General features: G+C 39.3%; 1 protein-coding gene across 1 annotated transcript in view; it reads right to left on the reverse strand.

Annotated features, from left to right (window-relative positions):
- Positions 1–12,420, reverse strand: part of DPYD (dihydropyrimidine dehydrogenase) — an 865,232-nt gene that overhangs the window by 575,240 nt on the left and 277,572 nt on the right. The gene's annotated exons all lie outside the window — the stretch shown is intronic.

A 12,420-nucleotide genomic window follows, 5' to 3' on the forward strand; every position in this document is an offset into this window, starting at 1 on the left:
GGCAGTAAAAAGGAGCTCCCACAGATGCCACTGGCGCTGTTGCAGCGGGGGAGGGGGGCTGGCAAGCTCTGACCAGGGGTCAGTGACTACCCACAGACACCGCCAGTAGCGTTGGCGGCAGCCAGCAGCAATTGCTGACCGCCTGCAGACGCCACCAATGGTGTTGGCGGTGGGGGGGGTGGCAAGCAGCAACATGCGACATGCACCCCCTACGCATCATCCCTGGATTCAGAAAATGCAGCTATATGCCTGTAGAAACTCAGGTCAGAAGCCAGGGGGCACTACAGCACACCTTTCTAGCACTTCCTCTTCCTGCTGCTCTGGAGGTCTCTGAGACTTGCAGGGTTGCTCATCACTTCCTCGTCCTGCTTCCAGGTGGCTCTGGGATCTGTAACCCACAGTGGCAGACAGCAGTAATGTACCATAAGTTTAGCAGCAGGAAAACTCTGTACTCTGGGGAAGGGGGGTTTAACTGGGGAAAGAGGGTTTAAGCCTCCTCCCTAGCTCCAGACCCCACCCAGGGTTTGTTGTGGGGGGACAGTCCCTCTTCCCCTGCCCCCTCCCCAACCCTTCTCTGCTGGAGCAGACAGCCCAGCCCAGCACAGGGCTGGAAAGCATGCTAGGGGATTCTGATTTAACTTGAACCAGGAAGGGGTCTGGGATGGAAGTTTCATAAACCGGTTTGACCCAAAGCAGTTAAGTCTGATAGTACATTCAACCAGGCTCATCTTAAACCAGTTTCAGACACTTTGAAACTTCTATTCTGTTACAGGTTTAAACCAGTTTCTGATGACTTAAAACAGTGTCTGTGTAACTGCTGTTCCTAGTCCTAATGACTGCATAGAATAAGACATCTTGGAGAGAGAGCTGGCTTAATCCATTATCCTGCTGGCTTACTTATGTAAGCCAAGACAGTGCTTGGTACTTATAACATGAACTCCTGTAAGATATGGCTAAGTTGGTGAATATTCCAGAAAAAGAAAAAGGAAGAAAAAAAAAAAAAGGAAACTGGAATGTTTCCAGTCCGGACACTGCTTTACTGTCCCAGGTTCTGTTCCCAAGACCAGTGGAGCCATCAGAAAAGGACTTCTACAGAAAACTCATGGAAAAGGGGGCAGTGATGCTATGAAGAATTGGAGGTGTGACAGACATCTTCCCCCTGCGCTTCTTTATATTACTGTATTTTTCCTTAACACATTAGGGTTAAGCTTCCAAGCAACAATGAGAATCAGGATGTGAGAAACACAGATGAAACAGGGAAGTGGCAAAGTAAGAGGGAAAAAAGGCAGCCAAACAGATTTCCTAAAGCAATTCCTAAAATCCTTGCAGAAGAACCAAAATCCACCTCATGAATTTGAGTTTTGTCTTAACTTGTCAATTTAGCCCAAGCAGCAGCTACATCCTCCATTGAGTGGGCAGTGAAAAGAATCTGAAATCTGAATGATTATATTTATAGGACACAAATTTATACAGGGAGACTGCTTAGAACTTTATTCATTAACATGAAAAAGACCTGCCATTTTCCCACCAATAATTGGCACTAAACGTCAAGTGAGATTCTGGTACATTTTCCATTTCTGTACAGTCTCAAAAAATCCAACAAACCTAGTTTTCTAACTAGCCTCAGGGGTAAGCAAAATGAAGGGGAGAAAAGAATAGGCATTTCTGGATCCATTGTTTAAATTTTGTATTGTGTCAGCCTTCATATAGCACAAAGTGGCACAGCATTTCAGAAAGTGTCTGGATGCATTAAACACATATTGGGCCACATCCTTCTATAAGATGCAAAACTCAGTGAAAGTCAATGGAGATGCACCAACATATTTTAGGGACATATTTTACCCACTGTAGGGATCGTTTGTTAATTCTGTATCTGATTACTCATATGGAAGTTAAAAGCTGTCACTATTACAGATGCCCAGTTTATTAAAAAAAAACCCAACCTGATATGTAGCTGTATGACTCATGTGGATGAAACTTTTGCAATCATCATACAAGTAAACAGCAATGTTTTCTGAGCAATGTGACTGGATAATCACAACCGAAAAGTCTTCATCATTAAACAAGAGGCACAGAAGAGTTTTCTCTGCATGCATACTAGAGGAAAAATGTGTCGCATCAGACACATAATTACATTATATTTTACATTGTCATCTTATTCAATATTTTCATTGTATTTTATATAGCTCTTCAAACATCAAAATATTTTATTAAAATAAGTTCCTGATTGAATTCTACAAAAAGTAGTAAATATATTAATGAAAATGAATTTTCTAAGAGCATCAGACATTTAACTGCTATTAGAAAAAATGAACTGAACGTAAACATAAAATTGATTTTTATCTTACATTAAGATGGTAGGTTATTTAAGGAAACAATTCCGCACTTTAGAAATAGATGGGGGGCAGTTTTGTGAAGCATATAGTAAAGACTGTTACATTAAGTAGTTTTTCAGTAGGACAGATAAGTAAATAAGAGCATGAAAATCTGTGTAATCTGCAAGCGAATAAGCTAAGGATGCCCAAGGGTAGATTTTTACTGTTTTCTGAAAGTGTCCTAAGACTATTAATAATAAATAAGCTGTTTTGTGCATTTGAGCCCCAAAAGCTTTCACTGTCAGCCACTGCTGATACATGTTAAGGAGGTGCCACTAATATTTAGAAGGATCTAAATACTGTGCTGAACCAAGTAGAAACAGTACTTTCAGTTTACTATAAATGTCATTAATAGAGAAAGATTCCTTAAAATATAATTAAGAGTGTATTTTTCTCTGAAAAAAGATAACAATTACTATTTTCTAAAAACAAATTTGAGTTGCACTGAAAAAGAAGTACAATTGCCCACTAGTAATAAAGACAGGCTCTTGGACTGAGCTTTTTTTTCAAGTTTTGTTTCTTTTGCTTTGATGAGATTTAAAGAAATAAATATTTCAACTCAAGTATTGTTCAACAATGGAACAGTCATTTTGAAAAGATGTAGTTTATTGTGTTAGAACTGATATATGGCCAAATTTGTTCACAAACATATACTTATAATACTGCGATACCCCATGCATCATAGCAGTGAAAAAAATATTAACATAATGTCATAAAAAATTAACATAGGGCAAAAGACTGATGTAGGTGAAATCTGGTAACAAGCATCTGGGGTCATTCAGGATCCATGCACTTCTTGGGGTCAAGAAGGATACACAGCCTTTTTCAAACTCTGCATCATGACAAGAAAGATGTCCTCCCAAATGTAAGTGCATAGGCTTTTGTATAGGAGGTCTTGTCTAGTAGGTAGAGATAATTCCTTTTGTAATGCAGACATGTAATTGCATTTCTGTTTATGGCACAACCCATGATGGTGAGATTAGTATAAATTTAAACAGCAAACAGATAAACTACTCTCTTTCTACATTAACTTTTATGAAAATGAGAACAGACTGGGGTTTTTTTTTCCCTAGGTGCTCTCTGGAAACGACATGCTATGTTCTTTGGTCATATCTAGGCTACAATCCAGATCTGCCACTGCTTCCCTCACAACACTCCTTTGTGCAGGTGGCTAAAATACTTACCTGTGCTCTCATGTTGAGTCTTGATTATTTCAGCTTCATAATCTCTAGTGTACTTAGGTATGTATAGAAGTAGCTTTTGGGGTTTTTTTACTATTTAAAGCGCTGTATTGTCATGACAACAGAAGTGCATTGGCTTTACAGCACTTCAAAAATGGTTACAGCACTTTAAATCAACCCTTGTTAAACAAGGCATTAAATTTGAAGTGCTGTATTTTATAGCACTTTAGCAACCAGCAGCACTTTAAATAACTTCTGTACGCTGGTCTAATTTCTGGCGATCCTGCCAGTATCCTATGAGCTTTGTGAGCTGCTGCCTGACCCTGTGGCAGAAACAGTGCCCATTCCCAGCAAAGAGGGGAGGGGGTAAAAGGGACATGCCATGGGTGAAAGGGCCACACTCACAGCACACACAGCCACACACATACCCATGCACCCGCACATACCTGCACACCCCGAGATCCTGTGCGACTGGACACACAGTGGGGAGGACACCAACATACATGCAAATGAGCAAGTGCATGCATACACATGCACACACCCTGATACCCTGCATGGCTGGGGACCAGACATTTGGAGTCAGGCTGCCAGTGTGGGTGAGAGCTGCCCTCTCCACTGGTCTGCTGTCTGCAGTCACCTGCAGCTCCAGGAGGCAATGGAACGCCCCCTGCCTCCTAGATTGGAAAGTACAGGGAGACTCAGAGGCACCCTCCAACCAAACACTGCACTTCTATCATGTTTAAGCACGCTGTAACTTTATAGTGCTATGAAAAGTATTCTAAATAACAGCGCTGTAAAACATGCGTGGAGCATTTCTGTGCACAACTTCTTGAAGCCAAAGACTCATAACCCCTGAAAGCTAAAACAATCTTCCTAAATTTGAATCTTCCACTAACTCCTCATTTTTCATCACATTAAATTGATTCTGTGTAGCAGTTCTGCAACTTTTGTTCTCATTTCCCTGTGGGTACTGTGTGCAAAACAGTACTGAATCAGAAGTCCAGAGTTTTCTCTCCTCTTTGCATGGATACTCATAACTGCACACTAGCAGAAAATCAAGCCTTCCACACCCTTATTTCTGGACTTCCTTCCTTGCCTCATCTCATCTCATGTCCCTTCTGCTGTATCAGTGACACCAACCTTGACCCATCATTGATTTGTCTCTCCCACAAGCACCTCTGTATCCTGTCTCACATGCATGCACAGAACATTTTCACTGAGCTGGCCCCCAAGGCCATAACTTTTCCATTTAAATCCCCATATGAGAAATCCCTTTCCTTAATGACATTCTGTATCTACCACTATCAACAAAACCAACCAGAATCCATTAGGTAGGCAATCTGTTTGACTATCAAGATAACCATATTCATGTTAGCCTCTCTCTTCCTTGTATCACTCTATACCGTACACTACTCACTGAATTGTGTCTAACCTCTAAGCAGAGTTCTTAGAGGGAGACGCTTTGCCTTTTGTGACCCATCTAGGTTTTTTTGTTTTTTGTTTTGTTTTGTTTTGTTGGGGGGGGGGGGTTGGTGTTATAAAAAAATATAAAAGACAATGCCAAAAAAAGTACAAGCACAGGAAACATTAGTTTGCCCAACAAAATCTAAGGGCTTGATCCTACAAGGTGCTCAATACTTGGTCCCAAATTCAGCAAAGCACCTCAGTGTATATTTAACTTCAGAGATGTTTTTTACATGGCTTGCTGAATCAGGGTCAGAGTACTCAACACGCTGCAAAATACAGCCCACAGTGCATCACACTGATGATATATAAAGTCTTTGAACAGCAGGTCCATTGCTTTTGAAATACAGCCAATCAACAAGGAAGGTCTAGATGCAGTATTAATGAAGCTGCTCCCAACACTTTTCTCATTGGAGGTGACAAGTTTAATAGCAAGAGAAGAAAAAAAAGAAAAACTGGAAATACTGAAAAAAAGGCAAAGAGATACGGAAGAACAATATTTTTTTCACCTGGCTAGGGGCTTTGGGACCCCATATGTACATACTATGTCCTCCAAATTTAGTTTATGAATTAAGAATAAGATGCACAATTTTTTTCTACAGCACAAGCAAAATGAACATCTGTTCACTTTTTGCCACGTAGGTTTGTATCTGTGTGGGTGGGTGTGAACAGAGCTCTTGATGTGTAATATTCTTTCCATCTGCACACCAGGTGGCACTGCATAGTTAATCAGAAGATAATAACAGGCATGAGGAGATTACTTACTTTTTGGGGATAAGATAGTAAATCAATCTCACAACTTTAAAAAATGAGGTGCATCAATGCTCAGACTTAATTTCTTTTTGGTGTGTAATTTGGTTAAAATCAATGAGATTATCTGATGACACCATTGTTTAATGCTATGCTAATTAACTATGAATGACTCTAGTCACTGCAGAGATTCTCTACGTGAGAGACTGGATTTGTTCTCTTTAACATACTGATTGAACCCTTGCAGGAAGGATACACTATGTGGTTACATGCAATAGAAGAGCTGTCTTGCATTGATTCATATAAAATGTACATATACAAAATCATCTAAATTTGCATTAAGCGACATAGCCTCTGGTATAACAGGTGCTACAGAGATCACAGCGTGGACTAAGTAACAGCACAGCTTACAGACCAAAGATGATACATCTACAAATGTAACAGCATCAAATGGTATTAAAAACTAAATGTACAAGAAATAATAAAATTATAATGGAAATTAAAGATGTGAAAACAGCAAATTACCTCCTCCCTTCCAATTGGAGGAGTTCCCAACAGCATATTTTAAAGTATTTTGTGCAGTCAACTTCTAACACTTCTTCCACTGATGGAATTAATTCCTGGAAGGTGGGTAACCTTTCATTTTCTCAGTTTGATCCCGCTATTCTTGGTGTACATCAACCTTTTGAACCATCCTGATCAGTGCTGTTTGATCTTTGCTTTTGCACACTTCCAGTATCTGAACAAAGTTATATTTGGCCAAACTGTATGCACAATGCAAAGCCCTTATTCACATATGTAGTCTGACAGGAGTCCAAGTCTATTCATTTGAGCAAAAATTCAACAATATTAAGGTTTGCATAAAGGAACAGAAGTTCTGTGAACATTCCCCAGGTGGAATCTCTGCTGTCTCAAACACATTTGGCTACAAATACACTTTCCTATACAGCTAGACATACTAGTGACAGCAAGTCAGTCATTCTCTGAGAAATAAGTGCTATCACTAGGAGGTTTCACAGACCATGTTTTTTTCTCGCCTGTTTGCTGACAAAGCAAAAGTGTTTGGCTATGGACCAAATGACATCTAAGTTTTCATTACAGTTCTGCTTTGACAACTGAAGAACCCTTGTGCTGCACACTCTGCTTGAGGTAATGCTATTGACAAAAGGCAGCATTTTCAAGAGCCCAAATAACTAAGCTTTCTAAGTATCATTATCAAAAGTCACTCAGAAAAATCACACTGGAAGTATCTATGTAATTTTAAACATGGGACTTAGACACCATTGAAAATATTACCCTAGGGAATAGTTGAAGATCAGATACAAGAAATATATATATGAATGTAAATATTATGTAGAATCCCCAATATTAAAGTATGTTTAAGAGTAGTTTCTGCCCAGAAAAAAATGCATGCTGGTGAGAGTCTCCCCACCATCCAGGTTTTAAAAGTTAATTTTAAAGTATTCTGAACTATTTGACAAGGATTTTTACAGATGGTATCTTTTACTAGGCCAACTGCATCGCTGGGAGAGCTTTAGACAAGTTTTCAGGCACTAACTACCCTTGGTCAGCTCTGGGAAAGTAGCAGACAGCTTCAGCTTAGTAGTAGATAGAACAATGGCTCCGTATGTAAATGAAAACAAAGAATCTGCTTAGAGAAATGGAGTAGGGCCATGAAACAAGAGAACAAAGACATTATCAAAAATAGGCAAAAGTCAAGAGAAATTCACCATCCTGATTTGTGGAAGGTCAAGGCCATTCAAGAGGGAAGAGGGTCATTTAAGTGTCTATGTGGAGCATAGAGGGATTAACAAATATCATAGGTAGATTATACTGAACCATAAATTCAGTGGCTATGCTTAGTCCCTGGATTTTAGTGTCCAGTAAGTTTATAAATTTATGTTCCCAGGACAATCTTCTGAAGCTGTTTTGTAGATTTCTGTTGAGCATAAGTTTGTGAGGTCAGAAATGGAGCAGTTATTTTCTGAGAAGTGGTCTCCTACCCATTACCCATGTTCATGTGTCTCTGTCTTTGATCTTTTGCATTCATTCTGATGCATAGTTTTTGTCGAGTTTCACCCACATAGTTTTCATGAGAACAGCTGATGCACTGGATGAGATATGCCACATTCTGGAATACACATATGTATGTTCCATGGATTCTGATGGCCTTGCTATGAGAACTGTTGATTTTTGTGGCACTTGGGATGAGTTGAAGGTTTTGAACGTATTGTTATGGTATTGTTATGTCCCATTTAGAGTCTGTTGATCAGCACAGAGCTTGTTTCTGATGATGAGTCAAGTATGGTTATAAAGTTGTTTGAAAGCCAACTGAAACAGCTAGTTGTTTGAAAGAAGCTGGGGGCTCTCAAGGTAAAATTCTTGTCCTAGTCATGTCTATACAGGCTGCAATTGTTTGACAATCCTTCCGTCATTATAAAGATGCATGGTGGTCCATGATTTTTTGTACATGGTGTGTAGGATGCATCTCATACATGAATCATAACATCTAAAATGTTGATGTTAATGTAGGAGTGTTCCAGAGAAAATCTGAATGAAGATTTGAGCTATTTACAGTTCTTAGGTTGTTCATCTTTATTCAAGTATTAGCTTACAAGTTAGCTGTGTGGTATTTTCTCTCTGCAGTTGGCCATGAACTATGAAAGACTGAATCCTGGGCTACAAATAACTGAGCTAAACTTCTGGAAAAGCTTAAAAGACAAGGATACCCTATTGGCCAGGATACCATACTTGCCGGGACATCAGAGCAACAGACAGAATGAAAAATTCTGGCTGTAAATATTCTCCTTAAAGTATTAAATCCTTTAAGAGAAAAAAAAAATTAACTAATAGATAAACAAAACATTGAAGATGCTCTGCTCTCTTCCTGCCCAATTCTGTCACTGTGAAGGTATCATCTGTGCCACTTGTAGTCATAATTGATATCTCTCCTCCCAGTCCCCCACCCCAATCAGGAGTCTCCATGGTGCTTACACAGGGCAGTAACTGTTTTGATATTTATCTTGTAATGGCCATTTTTCAAAGCTTGTAAACTTCATCACAAATTTTACTTCTGCAAAGAGATGACTATGCAGAATGAACACTGGAAAGTTTACTGTGAATCCAAGTATCAGGTCTGCATTAGCCAATAGGAATTTTTATGCATCAATCCAGAAGCCAGTGTGCAAAGTCCTGAAAATTTACCTACAGATAATTTCCATTGGTTTGTGTTTTAGAAACAGTACGAGTTAAAAATGAATGCCTAGCAGACAGCTTGAGCTCTGAAATGACAAAAGGAAATAAGGAAGTAAACAGCTTGCTCTTCTCTAGAAACAAGAGCTAGTTGTCTGAAATTCAGTCTGTAGGAGGTTGTAATAGAAGGCTGAAGGAAGCAAGAAGACTATATGGAAAGGCTAAAATCTTCCTCTTTGATGAGACTGCATACACCTTCTGTTTTTACCGCTGTACCAGAACCCCATCTGCTGTTGGACATTGCTGAAATGTTCAAGATTTGGTGACAACTTTTCTTGAATACAGACTACACTAAGTTAAACCATTCCATTGTCACCTCAGGGCCCCTGTGAGTACTACAACATACTCTGCACAAGGCCACATCTTATCTGGAAGATCAAGATGGTACAAAATGAAGCAGACTATATGTTAAGTGAGGACTCTTTGGAAACAGCATATACCATCAAAACTGTGTTGTTCATTGTTCACTCATACTGAAGTCTTTTGTTTTATACTATACACATCCAAATAGCTTAAAAGATGTTGGCTTGAGTAACTACCTCACCTTGTGATATAATGCCATAGCAGCAATCAGCAAAGACTTTGATTGATTTCTCTAAATTCAATCTTTTAATCTTTATGCTTACTTATGGTGTTAAGACATGAAGTACACCCCCACTGTGATGCTGTGGCAGAGCACAGGTTGGGCCTGCCATGTTAAGGGGTTTGGGCAGGCAGCAAGCAGCCTACAGGTGGGAGCAGACCCAATGAGGTAGTCACATGTTAGGCAGAAGGCCACCTGATAGGTGGAGAGGCTAGAAGCCTGGATATAAGGCTAGGCCCCAGAAGCAGAGCTGGTGGTTTCTGAAAGAGGCCAAAGGAACAACATCACCCAGCCAGAGACTTGTTGCTCCCAGAACAACCTGGAGGTTCAGGGTAGGAACTATGGGGATGGAGGAGGTTCCTGGGGCACGGTATAAAGGGAGGTTCCATGCTGTGTATTCATCCTTAGCTTCACGGCAATTAAATGGGCAGCCTCCTGCCTAGAAACAACTTTAGATACAACAAAGGCAGGTGGCCGGACTGCCCTGGACAGGTAAGTGGGCCAAAATTCAGACTGGCCCTGGGACAGCCCACTTGTTACCCGAGATGCCCACTTGGATAGAGGCCCCATATGAATGCTACAAAACTGCTAAACAGTCTTGCAGCTATGAAGTAACCATGTCTCCTAGTTCTTTCCCATTTGCAAGAGGCACCAAGGTAATAAAAGGAATAGTTCCTTTACTGGTTTAGCTACTATGAGTAAAATCCACCTTTTATGCTCTCCATCTCACCAAAACTTCCATCTACTTTCACCCAGCCAACTTCTTTCACTTCTGCTCCTCTAGTAGGGAGCATTAGGAAAACCTGGGTTTATTCTATGCAGTGATAGATCCTTTCTTCTCCATGAAAAAACTGAGCCTCAGTTTGAATTTAATTCCTACAAATTTTAAAAACATTTGGCTCAAGCAATTTCTATCATTCAGTTTAAAGTCCAGCTACATGTGCTTTCATTTAACAAACCAGAAACAAACAGAAATAGTGCTCGGTCATCACAAATAGCTGGAGTTGAGCACATAAAAAAATGTTCCATTGTGCTGTATATAGCTAATCCACACACACCATAGGTTCACTTCTGTCTTGCTCTTCCTTTACCTCTGTACAGGAACCACAAAGAGTGTTGATATTCACAGCAGTACTCCACTAAAGGTACAGCAAGCTGGTATGGTGGTACAGACAAGGACTTATTCCTTCATTTGTGCATGCTTGCCTCTACCAAGGATTGCTGGGAGTATATAGCATCTTTTACCACCCTACAAGGAATGTTTACACTATGCTACTCTTCTGTTTCCTATATATATATTCTGCTCACAGGTGGCCCACGTGTGAGGTACACCTCAGAGTACCTCTTCATTTGTATTAGAAATCTGCATCTGTTCATTTGCCCAGGCTACAGAAGCAAGACTAATGTTTGGTTTCATGTATTTAGGTAACACAATACTGTCAATATATTTATTTAAAATTTGATTTATTTAAGAAATGTTGTATGCCAAGATAACCTTATTCAGATTCATTGAGTAAATTCAAATATACACTACATAAAATCCAATCATTCTACAGGTAAAGTATACATTGGTAAGGTTTCAAATGTTTAAATGAAATGAAGTTCTTTCAAACTTCTAAAAGAATTTATGTTTCAGTAGCTGACAACACCACTGTTCTAAGAATAGCTAATAGTTTGTCCTAGCTGTCAGGTGTTGAGAAAACAAATGCTCATTTATGCACTTCTCTCCTAACTTGTGGGATTTTATAAAGCAGAGAGTTAGAAGTGAGACAGATTGATTAAAAGAAAAAAGAACATAACCTGGTGCACTGCCTTGCATACAGTTACACAGAAATCTGACCTTATGGAAATTCCTACACATGGAAGGTCTCTGACAATGAGTAGATTTAGGATTGTATAAATCACAATAGTCTGTTATATAATCACACAAGAAAATGAACTTGAAAAGCTTATTATATTGAATACCCAGATGGTAAACAACAGTTGTCGCTGTACTAAGAATTACATCTCTGTAATCGATAATAGGAAGGAGGAACAGTTGGACAACTTGTTTCCTATTATGTTCACTTAGGCAATGTCTAGATCAATAAAGAGCATTAAGCCTCATACCAACTGCAGACAAGTGCCTGTTCAACATGCCTATCATATGTTAAGGATGGGTCCAGCTGCGCTTTAATATACTTTTAACAGATAACAATAAAGATTTAAATATTAGAAGGGGGTGTTTGTTTGTTTGTTTTTGTTTTGTATGAGAGAGCGCATAATTCGAAGTGAACTTATTTTGTGTTCTCATAAGTAAATTAATTGAGGTATCTCTGAAGCATATTACGTGCTTCTTATAAGAAAAAAAGGAATCAAGTACGGTATCACTAGCTTACACATACACTTGCTAATTATGTGGGTAGAGTAAGTTGTTTGCAAAAATTGAAAATTGAGCTTGCATATCCCTCAGGCGAGAATGGCAATTATTCCCAGTTACTTTTTTCAGTGCATCCACTTTTAAACCATTTAAGTAAACAATAAATAAAATGAATAAAATTAAAATATTGTAGGACTTAACGATGTATCATATCTATGTTTAACTTAAGCAAACAGCTCCTTAAACAAACAAAAAAATGACTGCAATGTTACATTTGTCCTTGTTCCACCCCTCTGAACAAAAGCATAAAAGAATCCCCAGGTAACTGCAGAGCTCCCCCATCAGCAAGGAGTTGATGTCAATTGAAAGCTTTGCCTTCAACTGTATCTCTGAGGTACAGGAAAGCCAACTCAGGGGAAGAAACTGAACACTCATTAAGTTCTCAAGAAATATATA

This window comes from Gavialis gangeticus, unplaced genomic scaffold, assembly GCF_001723915.1.
Source record: "Gavialis gangeticus isolate Ggan-Ray unplaced genomic scaffold, GavGan_comp1, whole genome shotgun sequence".
NCBI lineage: Eukaryota > Metazoa > Chordata > Crocodylia > Gavialidae > Gavialis > Gavialis gangeticus.